The following is a 16,107-nucleotide window of genomic DNA, read 5'->3' as shown; positions in this document are numbered from 1 at the left end:
TAACACTGCTTCATTGTAAGACTATGGGATTTTATCATCCGTCAGGCAAAAAAAAAAAAAATAATTCTGATCTATTTTGTTTAAAAAATATATATTTAAAAGCTACAAGTGAATTTAGCCATTATAACTTCATTATGTAGATTATGAAAAAAATATATTTTATAATTTGCTAATATTTATTTATTAAATTTATGTTATTAAATTAATTGTGTATTAAATTAACTGTGTACTTTAAGTGAGCGGAAGATAACGTCAAAAGTAATCTAAATGTGAAAAAATGGAACCTGAGCAAGAAAAATAAAAAATCCAATATCAGCCAATGTATATCCAGTATCAACCAATAAAAAACTCATGTCATGTCTCTCAGTATCAACCAATATATTGTGCACTTCTACAATTTTCTCACCAATAATGATTGCTTTTTTACAATGCGGTTGCACTCTAACACTGAAAGTATGTCGAGTTGAATATCTAAGGACGTGTTAAGAGAGGGTGGAGGAGGTTATAAAAGAGAATAAAGAAAAATGCTGACCCTCTGCTCCAATGAACGGAAAAGAAATGTTGAACATAGCAGTGAAATACTAATGGCCAATTCCTTTGGTATGGGCGCCCAGTCGGAAAAGTACGTGAGACAGGTAGAGAGGTGTTGAGCTGATGGTTCTGATAATGGCATAGCAGACATTTAAGCCTATCAGCTGTCCTTAAGGGCTGAACTCGGCACAAAGAGTAACAAGGAGAGATTGACGTGATGTGTGAGGGTGGGGAGGAGGTACGGGTAGCTCTTGACTTGAATGCAGGTCACATCTAATGGAGTCTTTCTGCTGCCTTATTACTGCTGATGCTTGTTGATGGGAGTTTCTCCTACTTAAACAGCTGTTGGCTTCTTTTTTGCCTCGCTTTTATGTCAGCAATGAGAATTTATGTTTGCACTGACCTTGGACTACAGTAAGTGGAGATAAAGCTTTCAGTCTCATTAGAGGCCTTTCAGAAACCACAGAGTACCTCAGATATAAGAGTTTCTCCATTCTTCAGCCAGCTGTACGAGGGTTTTGGTTTCCCATTGGCTTTGCACTCCCAAAACAGATTCTCTTCAATGGACAATGATGTGTCCGTCATCGTCTGCAGCCAATGAGGCGTGGCTATGGAAAGAAAGCATATTAATAAATCAAATGAATGAAGGGTCGATGATGGACAGATACAAGAACACACATAAATGAAATGTAACACTTGCATATTTAAACCAGCCATATTACCCCAAGGCTAATGAATTCAAAGGCCTTGATGACAGAAACAATCAAAGTAAAAGTTCACCAAATAATGAAATATCTGTCATCGTTTTCTCACCCTAAAGCCTGTGTTATACTTTCCGCATGAGCAATCCGTATGCGTACACGGACAGTGCGGACGTGGACTACTTGTATTTATACTACCGAGCGCATACGCTGATGGTCCGCTCTGCGGACGTGTTCCATACATGTACAATAGATCGGCTTGAACAGTAAACAAACATGTGAACAAACAATTGTCCAGAGTTACTGCACATCTGGCTGTATTTATATTGTTTTATCGACGGATTGTACAGGTTCGAGTAGCAACGGGCTTCTTCACACAGCCCGCGCATGTGCAGTTGGTGCTTTTGTAGCCTACTGACCACGCGTACTTGTCCGCGTGGTCACAAAAAATGATGATGATGTGGCTTCTTACACAGAATAAGGAATGCAACATATTTCATAGTATTTAAGCAGTGATAAAGGCATTGCATTATAAATATACTTTATTTTAATGAAAATTATAATAATAAGAACTCAGATAAACCATATATTGCCATAGTCGTGTGTTTATTAGTCACGTTGAATCAATGAAAGCAGTTGAATCTTCTGTTTATTCAGCTGCAGCGATAGGCATTTTCTGGGTTTCTTCTGCGAGGCGTATTTGGAGTTTCAGCGCGAGAGCGCCCTCTGGCCTTTGGATGGAGATTTACTGCTGATCACAGAACCGTGCTTCACTGAAAGATACGCATGACAATCGCAGCTTCTGTCGAATCGCGATCTCGATTCCATTACGATTTATCGTGCAGCCCTAACGCATACCATAGCGGACCCTAGCGGACTAACGCGCGTGGAAAGTATAACACAGGCTTAAGGGTCATTTCAAACCCGTATGACTTTTCGTCTGTGCAAAAATAAGATGCTAGGCTGGTTGCTCTTTTTACAATAAAAGTAAAAAAAAAAAACTCTAAATATAGCCTACCGTCAAAAGTTTGGGTTTGGTTTGTAAGTTTTTATAATGTTTTTGAAAGAAGTCTCTTTCTCTCTTATTTGAAGAAAAAATACAATAAAACAGCAATATTGTGAAATATTATTACAATTTAAGATAACTGTGTTCTATTTGATTATATTTTTAAATAATTTATTCTTGTAATGGCAAAGCTTAATTTGAAGACTCCATATATATATATATATATATATATATATATGAACTATTCCTTCAAAGTTCCTTGGTAACAGACTTTTGTAGCAAATCTCAACCCACATTCACCCAAATTGCTCAAATCTCACAGTGTGACCCCTGAACCCCTTCTGATTATTAATCATTATTATCGGAAAAGGCTGCAATATTAGAACCACATAAGCTGCTTCACCAGCTCCAAATGGCTTGCCATACACTCCCTCGCTTGTCTGTATAATACTGAAAGCATGCCTGACGCTCCTATAAAAACAAACAATAGACGACCCATTTCACAAGAGCCATGTGAATATGAATCTCACTACTGAAGTGAGACGCCCAGTGAATATGTCAATTCTATCGCACTACGGGTACACGCTCCATTCCATGCTACAAATCCTTTGACCTCCTTCTGGAAGCTTTATTATCCTTTCTGCTGGCAAACACTCCACTGCCACGTACAGTGTCTTGAATTCAATTAACAAATTCATATGATTGCATTTCTTCCCACAAATGTTAATTTAAAAGGCCCAGGATAAGACCTACGAATCCTTTAAGACCGACACCAATCCAGTGCTTTTCAAACTGCTTGTTTTTTTGCGGGAAGTCAAATAGTTGAATAGAAAATCTACTTTGGCAGGGCAAGCTCCCTTTTTCATGTATCCTACAGAATTGTATTACAGTTTCACAGCACACAGATGCACAAATTGCATTTAGGCAGTCAGTGCGAATACAGAAAGTCCAAAAAGACTGCTGATTGTGTGTTAGATTTTACTAAGGGTACAAAGGGTATAAAATTATTAATACAACAACGCCATACATTTCAAATTAAGCTTGACTTTTTATGGAATGTCACTGTGACCTTCTACAATGAGGTCCTCATTGCAGAAGGTCACAATCACGTGCATCATGAAATGTCATGTCTCTCAAGGACACAAGTCAAATGAGACACTGGTTGTGACATGTTCTCACTGTGAGTTATGACACAAATGGAATGGCGAGGTTGAGTGCAGTTTTACATGGCATAATGACAGTGGAAAAGTGTCATAATGCCACTTGAGGTAGTTTAGAACTTTACAAGCTGCTAAAGAGTCATATCAAACTTACATATACAAATTTTCTTTCTGTCACATGAATATTTCTGATAAATGCTTAACTCTCAAAGGTAAACATTGCTTTAATTATCGCCCCACCTTTTTGCCTTAAAATAGCTTAATAATAGTAAAGATATAAAAAATACAATAAATGAATATAAATAAATTATTTAAAATAAAGTTTTAAATAATAAAACATTTTTCTTTATTTAAATTTATATTTCTACAGTTGCATCTGCTGCAATCTCTGCTAAAGGGAACTATAATAATTTATTCTGTGTTCATTTTTCTCAACAGATAAAACACAAAACATAATGGTCTTTTTGCATAAATACAATTTACATTCTATAAAACTCCTCCAAATAAATACATATCTGCAGTAACAACCAATGCCACTATCCACTGATTTATTACTGCAGATTCAATGCAGTGCAGAAATGCCATATGGTAACAGTCATGTTTTTTGTTTTGTTTTTCAAATTACTGTAAAGCTTTATGAGACAAAGCTGATCTGTCAAAAAAGGCATCTATTTATACTTATCAAAGAACTAATTCCAGAGGTAGAAGAAATGCATGCATATGTATAACAATAAATTTGTTGACAAGGGTGTTTATGATAAATGTTAAAAGGAAAAAGCTGTAATAAATAAAATATACATAAAAAATAAATTAAATAATAAACTAGAAATTAAAGGTGAAAAAGATCAACTCACCATGGAAAGACAAACGACCCCTCGCTGCATTCTTTCCACGACTGTTTTCCGCTATGCACTCATATGTCCCTGTGTCCTCTTGTTGAAAACTCGGAATCTCCAGAATGGCGTTAGAATTTTTCAGTTTGACTTTGTTTGGGAATGAAATGTCACTGGTTCTTCTCCAGCTGATCTTGGGAACTGGACTGTGAACCCAGAACAAAGCCACCATTAGAACATAGATAAATTCATTTGAAAGACACCTTTATCTAAAGCAAATATACTTTTTTAATCAGTATGTTTATTCCCTGGGAATCAAATCATTACCTTGGCATTGCTTTTATCCAAAACGACATATATGTGGACCCTGGACCACAAAACCAGTCATAAGGGTAAATTTTTCGAAATTGAGATTTATACATCATTTGAAAGCTGAATAAATAAGCTTTCCATTGATGTATGATTCGTTAGGATAGGACAACATTTGGTCGAGATACAACTATTTGAAAATCTGGAATCTGAGGGTGCAAAAAAAATCTAAATACTGAGAAAATCACCTTTAAAGTTGTCCAAATGAAGTTCTTAGCAATGCATATTACTAATCAAAAAAATCTAATCATTTCATGGAACATGATCTTTACTTAATATCCTAATGATATTTGGCATAAAAGAAAAAATTATAATTTTGACCCATACAATGTATTTTTGGCTATTGCTACAAATATACCCCAGCGACTTAAGACTGGTTTTGTGCTCCAGGTTCACATATTGCATTCAAGCTATACATTTAATTATTATGTGAAGGTCTTACTTTTACATTTATGCATTTTGCAGATACTTTTATTCAAGGCATTCAAATATTTAATCAAACATGCATTCTGTAGGAACCAAATTCATGATCTTGGCGAGGCTACCACCATGTTCTACTAGCTACAGGAACTTTTTCTCACTCACAGAATTCCATCTGTGGAATTATAAGGTTAATTCCAGAATTATGGTTTAACATAATGTTTGGTGAGAGGAAATCAATTTGGCATAAGCTTTTATCCAAAGTGGCATACACTGCATCAAAGTTATACTTTTTATTACTATGTGCAGATCTTGCCTTTACATTTATGCATTGGGCAGACACTTTTAATTCAAAGCATTCGAGGTATTTTACTAATCATGCATGCATTCCCTTGGAACCAAATTCATAACCTTGGCACTGCTAGCACCATATTCTACCAGCTACAACTTTTTTTTTCATTCACACAATTCCATTTGAGGAATTACGGGTCAAAATGATAGCCGATGTTTAATGTTGAGTTTGGTAAGATGAAATCAGTTTGGCAGTTGCTTTTATCTAAAGTGACATACATTGCATTCAAGCTATGCATTTTATTGTGCAATGTAATTATTACCAGTATGTAAGTTTAGGGTTAGTCATTTTTTTTTATATAAAAGATCAGATACCTGCAGCTTAGGAGCATAAGAGACTTAGCAACGTTAAACAATCTTATTGACCCCAAACCTTTATGGTAGAAATGATTTAATCTGCATCTAACTTAAGCATTTTGATCTGTTCATGTATTTCCTAGGACTCAAATCCATGACACACCATCCTGGCGTTGATAGCATCATGCTCTACCAGCTACAGCAACTTTGTCTGAGGAAGTGAAATTCCATAATGTTTGGCAAAAGAAAATCCATTTCCCCCTCATTTCTTCAAAGCTCTACCCTATTAAGAAAATCTGAGTGTGAATGGATCTGATTCATGTTTAGATCCGGGGTGACGCGCTCCTTGTATGTTGTGAAAAGCTATCATCTCCTATCACTTTTGAAAGCTATCATTTTTGAAAACCTGCATTACCCCCTTTCTAAACGACAACCCTTCTGCTCTTCATTTGAAAAGAAGCTTGCAGCTCTATTTCCACACTATTTAAGGAGTAAATCTTGCAGGTCATTGCCCTTTGCAAAGCGGGCCATTATGGTAAAAAGCTCTCTCTAAAAAAGCTTCCGTGACAGATTGCAAATCGCATTAAGAATGAACCTGAAGTGCTGATCACAAATTTGGTGTATTTTATAAAGCAAGATAAATAACGCAAGTGTGTGAACTCAGGCAACAGTTTGCGTCAGAGAACGCAGACAGACGCAGATGTGTGCATGCTGGACTTACTTTCCCAGGGCGAAGCATTCTAGCTTCAGTGTGGATCCTTTAGCAGCTGGAATGGTGTCGGGGAAATGAAGCTCTATTTTGGGCTCGTACTCTCCCATCGCTCCTGCCATGGGCAGACAATACAGCACAGATGCATATGGCTTTGTCATTCATTATTTATGATATACAAGCTTTGTACTCCAGAATACAAGCAAAACAACAACAAATGGCAAAACACAAAGCCCTGTCAATGAGCAGGGGAGCTGAGAAGATTGTGCCAAAAATACAGAGACATGTTATTAAAGATTTATGGAAGACACATAATAAAAACCGGATCCATCTCAAATGGAAATGTGGCCTCCTTTGAGGCATTGTCAAGGATGCAGGTTAGTGTTCTTAACAGAGGCAGTTTAGCTTTCAAGACAGTGGCATAAATGCATCTCTGACATTTACGGATGAACATCTCCCTAAAAATGTCACAAGCTTCTTGGACCCAAGTGAGATATACTGTTAAAAATCTGTGAAATCTATTTTAAACGCCAAAAACAAAAAAAAGAAGCTCTGGTTGCCAGAACTTTACCATAAAAAAATATGCTGCCATTTTTTATCAAACATTTTTCCAAGTTCTACAGATTGAGCTTACATTTACAGTTAAAAACATATTTCATTAACTAAAAAGGTTAAAAATAATGGTAAATGCTAAAATATGTTTTTAACCTTTATAATATACACAGAGAATTCTGGGAATGTCAATTCACGTTTTTTTCACTGTAAGATGATTTGTTCTTTTTCACTTTCAAAAACTGTAAATTTAACAGTATGTTACTGTAAAATTACACAAAATATCCCATTAGATCATTACAGTTTTTCACTGTATAGAGGCCTGTTCACACCAATAATAAACGATTACTATAAAGATAACTATAATGAGAACTATATTAGCGTCCACACCAATGCACGATAACATTGTTTATTATGAGCACATGCTGCAGTTTTGTCACCTGTCAGTTTAAATGTTCTAAATTTTCACAAAAAAATAAAATAAAATTCTGATCGGATGTTAATGTTTTTTGAAAGTGATTCCAACAATATGGTTCCTCTGTGCTGCTCCTGTTATAGTTGTTGTAGTTTATTGTATTACATTTATAACGATTTTAAAACTTTATCTTTATTGTTATCGTCCTTGGTGTTAATGGGGCTTAAAAAGAACATATAGTTTTTATCATAGCATTTTTATAATCTATTACCATTAAAATTCTGATTCTTTTTTTACAGTGTATATATTGCACCTAAACCGTACAGTATTTGACAGACACCTCTCTTACCGTCATTTCTCAGCACTAAAGGAGTTGGCGAACTGAACACCCTCTCCTTGGTAATAGTGTTATTAACCACACAGGTGTAATTCCCAACATCGGACGGTTCCACTTTAGCTATATAGAGATTCCCCGTCTCTTGGGATACAAAGCGCCGGCTGTCTTGCTGGACGAAGTGAGGGTACTCACTGAAGACCCAGGTGAATGTGAGCTCTAGAAAGATGTCAAAAACAGAGCATTAGATCCTGACACAGACATTTATACTTTCAGAAAGGTGTTGAGTCACTTTGTTCAGCAGACTATAATGTCGGCTCAAAAGCGCATACAAAGTGTCTGTGTTACACCACTCGCTTCGCCTTGGGCTGACCTCCTTAGGGCAGGTAAGGCTCAGTAAACAGAGCGACTCTTCCTTTGTGATGCAGCAGGAAAAGGAACGAAACAAACTAGATTAAAGCACCTCACTGGCACTCTTATGACACATGCCCTGTCCGGCTTCACCGTGGCTGGGGACGAAGGTTTCTCTGCTGGCATCATTCATGCATGGCTGGCTCTTACTGGAAAGGGCTGAACCAGAGAAGACCAAAGGCCCTGCCACAGTGCATTAGCGTGTCATCTACAGGAGACTGAGAGGGGGAAGGGAATGGGAAAGAGTGGCTCATGTACATGATGCAACTGTTGGAAAGGTGTATGGGATGGCTGCCACTTAAAAAGTGTCCCCCGAGACTACGCCACCCATCCTAAGAAGGGGAAACACACTGGCAGACTGGCTGTCGTGAAGCTGAAAGCAATTCTTTATGATCAGGTTGGCCCGGGAATCCCTGCTTCAGAGTTCTGTTAGCTTAATAAGAAGCGATAGTGCTGAAGGTAGAGGAATTGAAAAGATAGAAATTGCAGTGGTTACTGAAACATGCTGTTCAGAACTACAATGGGGGATCTGCGTTTTTATGAGGGTGTCTGATGTTAGAGGCCTCCACTGAGAAAAACGGGGCAATCATCGGTTATATGACACGATTTCTGTATTGTGATACACAATATCAGAGCCATCTATGCTCTATTCCGGCATTTTAAGGAAGTGAGGCATAATAGAAATGCTGGAAAAATTGCCAACAGCTGGAAAATAATGACAGACAAGGTCAAATTCAAGAGATACTTGTTCTGAATGTACTAGATGTGCCACCATTCAGTCTTTTCATTCAATATATCCATGTCTATACATGTAATTCATAGAATTCAACAACAGAAAAAGGCACACAATTGAAAAGGCACATTGAAAATGTATTTTAAAAAATGTATCAAAAATACATTTATTTAATCATCTGAAATCATTCAGAAATAATTCTATTATGCAGATTTGTAATCAATGTTGAAGAAGGTTGTGCTACTTAAACTTTTTTGTGGAAACTGTGATACTTTTTTTTCAGGATTATTTAATGAATAAAGCATTTGTTTTGTAACATTATAAATGTCATTACTGTCATTTTTAATAAATTTAACGATTCTTTGCTGAATAAAACAATAAAACAAATTAATAATAATAAATCTTACTGACCCCAAACTTTTGAACTGTAGTGTATAGTGGATTTTAGCAGATGTAGAGCAGAGAATCAATTTGATCGCATACTATTTTTCAATAGAGAACATAGCGTTATCCTTGAAAAAAATGTTTTGAATATTACTAGTGTAGAACAATATAGCTTAGTCTACTATGATAAAACAGGTTGGTAATAATAACCAATTTGTTTTTTGAGTTCAGCAATCTCAATAGACAGCTAGATCATGGGTACTTTGATAAAGCTTTTTTATCTAGCAGGAAACTGCAAAAGTGGAGCAGAGAAAACTTGCTTTTAAAACATTTGATCACATGCTATTTTGCCAAAATTAACATTCAGCATTGCTCTGGGGGAAAAATAGTTGAGATGTTGCAAATATTACTAGTGTAAAACAATACAGCTTCTTCCACAACGATAAAACAGGTTGGTAATAATAACCCATTTGTCTTTTGAGTTCAATATGCAGCCTAAATCTAAATAGATAAAGAGCAACTACTGTATATTGTAATACTTAAACTTATGCACAGCAAAAAGTTTTATAATAGAATCAGTTGAAAATGTGCAAAGCTTAGCATTCTTGTTTGCATTTTGCAGTGATAAACAATTGATTAACTACGCTGCACAGAAGATGCATTTGTCTAAAAAAAAAAAAACATGTTTCTCATCTAATTGGGTTGAGAATTCAATTTCAGGTCTTTATTTCCATTTGCCTCCAGATTCAGGTCTGATTGAAAAGAAAGTGATGCAAACGAGAAAACAAATTGAAGCCAAAGAATCAATGGCAGGATCTGCGATCCATAGTAAATTAGTTTCTTTAGAAGGTCTAATGCTAACCAGCATGCTTACTCTGAGTAACAGAAACGTGTCTTTTCACCACAAAGTGTGTTGATTAAATTTCTGCCTTTTCCAGCACTTTTGAATGATTTATTTCTGGCTTTTTAGTCATATTTAGCCAATGTTTTCAATCACTTGTGACATTAAAGCCAAACATAAGAATATTCTCACATGAAACTCTCCTCTTCTGGGTTCTCTAATAAAACAAATGCTTAATTACAGATTTATCTCAGCAAACTATAATTGCCAAGCCTATGAAACCAATTCACATCTTCTAAATTCTGACATCTCATTTGTCGCCATAATAGTCATGACCTCTAATTGATATTGATGTCTCTCACTGCCTGGTTCTTGTTTGCACTTGGGGTCTGATGACATCTGTCCAATTACAGCTGGTTGAATTACAACCTCAGTCTTGTGTAAGGATAGGCGCTGTATGCCTAAGAGAAGCACAATTAACATGCATGCATTTCCGCCACTTCTGGTTCCAGCTTGTGAAACAGCATTGGAGTGTGAATTTCCTTTATCACACTTCTTAAACAGTAGAGTAAAAACAGCCTGTATCAATGGAGGCAACAAGAAACAATGTTGTTGTTGTTTTTTTTTTTTTTTTTACAACTTTTCACAAACAGTTCATCTAAAAAAGCCCTACCGCCGTTTCATATAATTTTCCAGGAAAACAAGAAAAAATGGTTTCATGTCATTCAATGGGATGAAAGTAAGCAATTTAAGGATTTAAGAGCAAGTACATATGTGTGTAGGCAGCACTTCACAGATTCTGACTGCTTTTATTCAAGTCGAAAGTGAATTGCTGTTTGCAACCCATTTTATTTCCATAATTTGACATTGTGAAGCAGGATAATAAACAAGAAAAATAAAGTAGGGCAGGACTTTTATCCATTGGGAATTCATAGTTGACCTGGCGGGCAAAACATCCATAGAACTGCAGCATAAGCCTGTCAATTTTCTATCTGTTCCAATCCAAAAAAATATTTAGATCACCTCTCAAAAGAATAAAACAAAAATATGTGAACAAAATGCAAGTTTTGGCCATTAACAATCCATATAAAGCACCAGCCGCAATATTTCAATCACTAAAAACAGCGGGACATTCTAAAACGTTTAATGTGAAAACATTTAAAGGTATATCATGAAAATCTGACTTTTCCAGGTTTTAAGTGCTATAATCAGGTCCCTGGTGCATCTACCAACCAAGGAAACGTGAAAAGCCTTTTTCTGCAAGCGTTTGAGAAAATGAGCGCGTCTGATTTCGCTCCCTTGGTGATGTGGCAAAGGGCCGCTTTCTGTCCATGTGCTTCAGATGTGTGCACTCAGAAAACCGTATATCAGAAGTTTAAACTAGTATGGTTTAAAACGCATTATCAGCGCGATAAACATGATAATCAGAACCAAAACAGATGTTTTTTTAGCAGGTATGAGCTGTAATGGCTCAGCTCTATTCACGAAAGGGGGGCGGGGAGCAGCAGCTCATTTGCATTTAAAAAGACAGGCCCGAAAAAGAGCGTGTTTCTGTTTCCACTCAAAATAGGCATTTTCAAAATGATATAATAAATGATCTGTGGTGTATTTTGAGCTGGAACTTCACAGACACATTCTGGGGACACCAGAGACTTATATTACATATTTTAAAAAGGGGCATAATATGTCTCCTTTAAAGTGCCTTTAAAACAGTGATATTAAAAGATCAAATTCAGTACACACCTTATTGATGATGCATGCTTTATACAGGCAAGCAAATGAGCCCGGAACATGAACGCAATGCGCTAAATGGTTAAGTGTTTTCTTAATAATGTTATAATGTTTGGGAAAACATTTAATATTAAACTTTGTGCATTGCATTTATATTCTGAGTTCGTTTGCTTGCCTGTACAAAGTATGCATCATCAATAAGGTGTATACTGAATTTGGCCTTTAAATATCACTGTCTTACTACATTACTACTAAATGCAAACCTCATAAAAATAACTGGCGGTCAGTGGAGAAAAGCCTTGTTTTGCCCTCCATGTGGGCGTTCCTGTAAGGGTGTGACATCACATGAAAACTATGAACTGATTGGATGGTGGAAAGTGGGTGTCCCACAAAAGAATGTAGCCCAACTAAATGACTGAATTTGATTATTGGTCATTATGCAGTAACTTGTCTGACCCAGTGATATTAAAATGAAACTATTCAAAATAATTTTCTGTAATTGATATCAAGCTGAAATAAAATGAAATATAAATATTAGCTGAAAAAAATGTACTAACATTACTAAAAATAAAAAGCTTTATAAAATTTATAAAAATAACAAAATCAGATAACACAATTACTAAAACTTAAATTAAATATAAAATAAAAGCTGAAAATATAAAATATATGCTTGCAAATATTACTAAATAAATATAATGGTATATAAATAATACTAAAATAACACTGCTGCTGCATAACTGATGTCAAATGAAAAGCAATGCCATTAAAGAGGAAGAGCATTTCAAATATGAAGACAAATGTTTTGTTTGACTAACCAATGAACCATTTACAGTATATAAGACAAATTTAAATGGCAAGATATACAGACTCACCTCCAGAATGCAAAGGTGTGCCACATAACAAAACAACCCCTTGGCCTTCCCTCACATTCACAGCACTTCTTGTCTGCGTTTTGAAGTTTTCCAGATCTGTAACAGATTAAACATGGAATGAAATACATTTGCATGCATAATGAAAACAGCATTTCATAGTATAGCAAAACAAATAGAGACGAAACATCGACTGCAATCATTTAGTAGAGCTCAATATTTGAGAAAGCAAAAACAAGGAAACAGAATCAGTGATTGAGAATAATCCAAAGCATACAGTGGGTGTCTAACAATGCAGTCTAGTGAAACACTATGAGGGTGTATGAAAAAAGGGATGCTAACATCACATCCACCTACCAGCAGTAAGCCGCATCATTACCAGAGATATCTTAATCTCACCCACTGAGTCAGTATAGCTTCCCTGTCAATACATGTCCACACGATTCATCCTCACAAATTAACAGGAGGAGAGGAAGTTGGCAGCCGGCTCGTATACCTGGCATGATAAAAACCTTCTCCTTGTTTCGTGACAGAGAAGGCCTTCTGTAACCAAAGCCTGCTGTGCCAATTCCACACCCTTAAGCAAACAAGCCAAGAGCCAGGCTCCCCAACACAAACAATATAGAGTCAGTGTGACCAATAAGACAAATTACAGAGTAAGGAAAAACAGAAAAACAAAAGAAGCAGAAGAAAACATCAGGGCTTGGGAGAGGTGGTGGAAAACAGTGGGAAATATTAATGAGAGATTCCCGAAAAGAAGTTCCACACAGCCGGGTCGTACTGAGCTGTGGTGGAAGTGGAAAGAGCAGGACTCGCTCGGCTCATAGTAACAGAATGAATGGAATAAGAGCCACGGGCGCTGATTAATGGTCTCTTGTGTTAAAATCTATAAGGCTGGACTCACGTGATGGCTGTAGACTGTGCGGTAAGCCAAACATCTTCACAGTGAATGGCACTGCTTCATAAATGTCAAACATTCATATCTGGATGTGAAGGTCAATGAGTTAAGTGCTTATGGATTCATTTCCAAAACTCTTATCGATTCTTTCTTCATATGAGATGGTGGAACATTCAACTTCACGGTCCTGTTCATTTAAACACTCAAAGCTTGGCATACATAAGGTTTATTTAATGTTTTATTTTATAAGTTAATAAAAAGTTAATAAATAAAAAAATTAAACGTTTTATGAAAATTAAAATCCTAAAAAACAAAAACATCCACAATGTTTTAAATAATTTTTTTTACAAATTATTTAAAATAAAATAAAAACATCCACAAAATAATTGTTGATTTTAAAATATGGTTTGTTATTAAACTTTCAACCTTTACAAACATATTGACCATTAAAAAGGCCTCTAGATAGCAAAAACACTTGTATATAAAATGTAGAACTTTAATATTTTTATCTAATGTTGTTAATGCTTTAAATGATACCAGGCAGCACATTAACTTCTGCAGTCCTACTAAAACTAAAATAAACTGACTAAATGAAACTACAAAAAAAAGTAATAAAAAAAAAATTTAAAAAGTAACAAAAAAAACTAAATGATGAAATCTGAAAACTAACAAAAACTACACTAAATTAAAAGGCAAAAACAAATACAAAAAAAAAAATAATTAAAAATAAATTAAAACTATAATAACCATGTGGTTGTTAAACTGTTCTAAGTGGTAATATACAAAAACTCAAATTAAAAATACTTATGATCACCCAATCACAATTTAATTTTTATATAGGGTCTACTGGTTACAGATCTGAATGGGCTTTGAATTCTAGGGAGCTTGTGTGAGCCACAGTTTGTCAGGTCACAAATCTGCTCTGCTGCTATTGCACCCTTGAGAAAGGTACTCATTCCAAACTCGCCCCAGGAGAGGATTACACCAATACACAGCCAATAGAAAGCCACCATGGAATAAATCTCCCAATGACAATTTTTACAGTTAAGCATGTATTTCAAACTGGCTTGCAAACACATGATGCAGTTTTCAACAGCTGTCTGAAAGATAAGAAATGCCACAATGACATATTATCAAAGCCAGCGGCATTATCATCCTATTAAAATCATAATTCCCCTTTGACTAACCAATGATCAATACAGGAAATAAATGTTAAGCAAGTCCTGTTAACCAGTCCCCTGAAGTGAGATTCATTATCCCACCCATAAAGATGGGAATCTGTCTCCTAAGGGGATGTGGGATGCTCTGAGTATTCCCATGGTTGGATCAATAGTTAGATAGCATGAGAGTGAAGAGTCTTCACTGTCAGACAAAAGGAGTCCACGGCCAGGCGTGTTCTCATCTCAAACAATCCTTCTCCCAACTGATTTGAGCTTCTGATTTCTTTAAGCATGCAAGAGGCCAGGTGGCTATGGCTATTCTCATACTTGGCAGTTTACTTTGTGAAGCAGACAGCACAGATATTAATATGGCGAGTCAATACACAGCATACAAAGATGCTGTTGAAGCTGGTGACTAATGAGAATGAGTGATGGAGTTTGAAGTCGATGAAATGGTGCTTCACCCGGTGAAATTGTCACATTTGACAGCTCGTTTGATAGCTCTTTCTTCAGCAATGCCATGTGAATACCAAACATCAAAGCTGGTGCTTTTACAATATCGCTTATATTCAGTCAAACGCTCCTCCAGTTTGCCACTGCTTGGACAAATCGTGCCCCAAACTCAATGGTATTGGTTGAGCTAATGTTGCTATGTTGGATTCAAAGGGGTCATATGATGCGATTTCAATTTTGTGTTTCGTTGTGAAAGCGAAACTACTTTGTTTGGCCTTCCAAAAGAGTATGATATCCGTTTCGTCATGCCTGGAGCTGATCCGTGCTGGTCGCTGAGGAAATACAGCAACTTCGCGCTGTGAATCGCCAGATCGGCTTTCATCATGGACGAAGCCGAGTCCAGTCTGGGGTCTTCACATGTGGTTGCCACAAGCCCGCCGGCCGCTCCTTCATTGAATCCACCGGCCGCGACGTTCTCAAGCCCGCCGGCCGTCGCTCACTCAAGCCCGCCCGCCGGCCGTTGTGAAAGCGAAACTACTTTGTTTGGCCTTCCAAAAGAGGACACAACTAGAAATCAGTGGTTAAGTTTTATTTACAACTTATGTTTACAACAGTTCAACCCAAATATTCAGATGTGTGCAGCACATTTTGCGGAGGATGAGGACTGTTTCCTGATCCTCGTAAAAAGACAGTATAAGTCATTATAATCAGTAATTATGTCCCCACTGGATGCAACAAATGGTTCGTTTGTAATGGGTTTTATTGTTTTTGTCTTGTTGCGCTGGGACACAGGGCATCACAGTATGATAAGGGGCGTAACATTTTCATCACACGCTTGGGGTATTCAGTAGGGGTGCTCCGATCATGATTTTTGAGGCCGATCACAGAAAGCAGTATCTGCCGATACCGATCACTGATACCGATCTTTTTAAAGCCTTCTTTTTATAAT

General features: G+C 36.5%; 1 pseudogene; it reads right to left on the bottom strand.

The window, feature by feature from the left end:
* LOC107680710 (contactin-3-like) overlaps window positions 1–16,107 on the bottom strand; it is a 63,332-nt pseudogene that overhangs the window by 22,652 nt on the left and 24,573 nt on the right.

The sequence above is a fragment of the Sinocyclocheilus anshuiensis genome, unplaced genomic scaffold, assembly GCF_001515605.1.
Source record: "Sinocyclocheilus anshuiensis isolate Anshui unplaced genomic scaffold, SAMN03320099.WGS_v1.1 scaffold396, whole genome shotgun sequence".
In the NCBI taxonomy this organism is placed as follows: Eukaryota; Metazoa; Chordata; class Actinopteri; order Cypriniformes; family Cyprinidae; genus Sinocyclocheilus; species Sinocyclocheilus anshuiensis.
The sequence above is the reverse complement of the archived record's forward strand: the minus strand, read 5'-3'. Positions and strand labels throughout refer to the sequence as shown.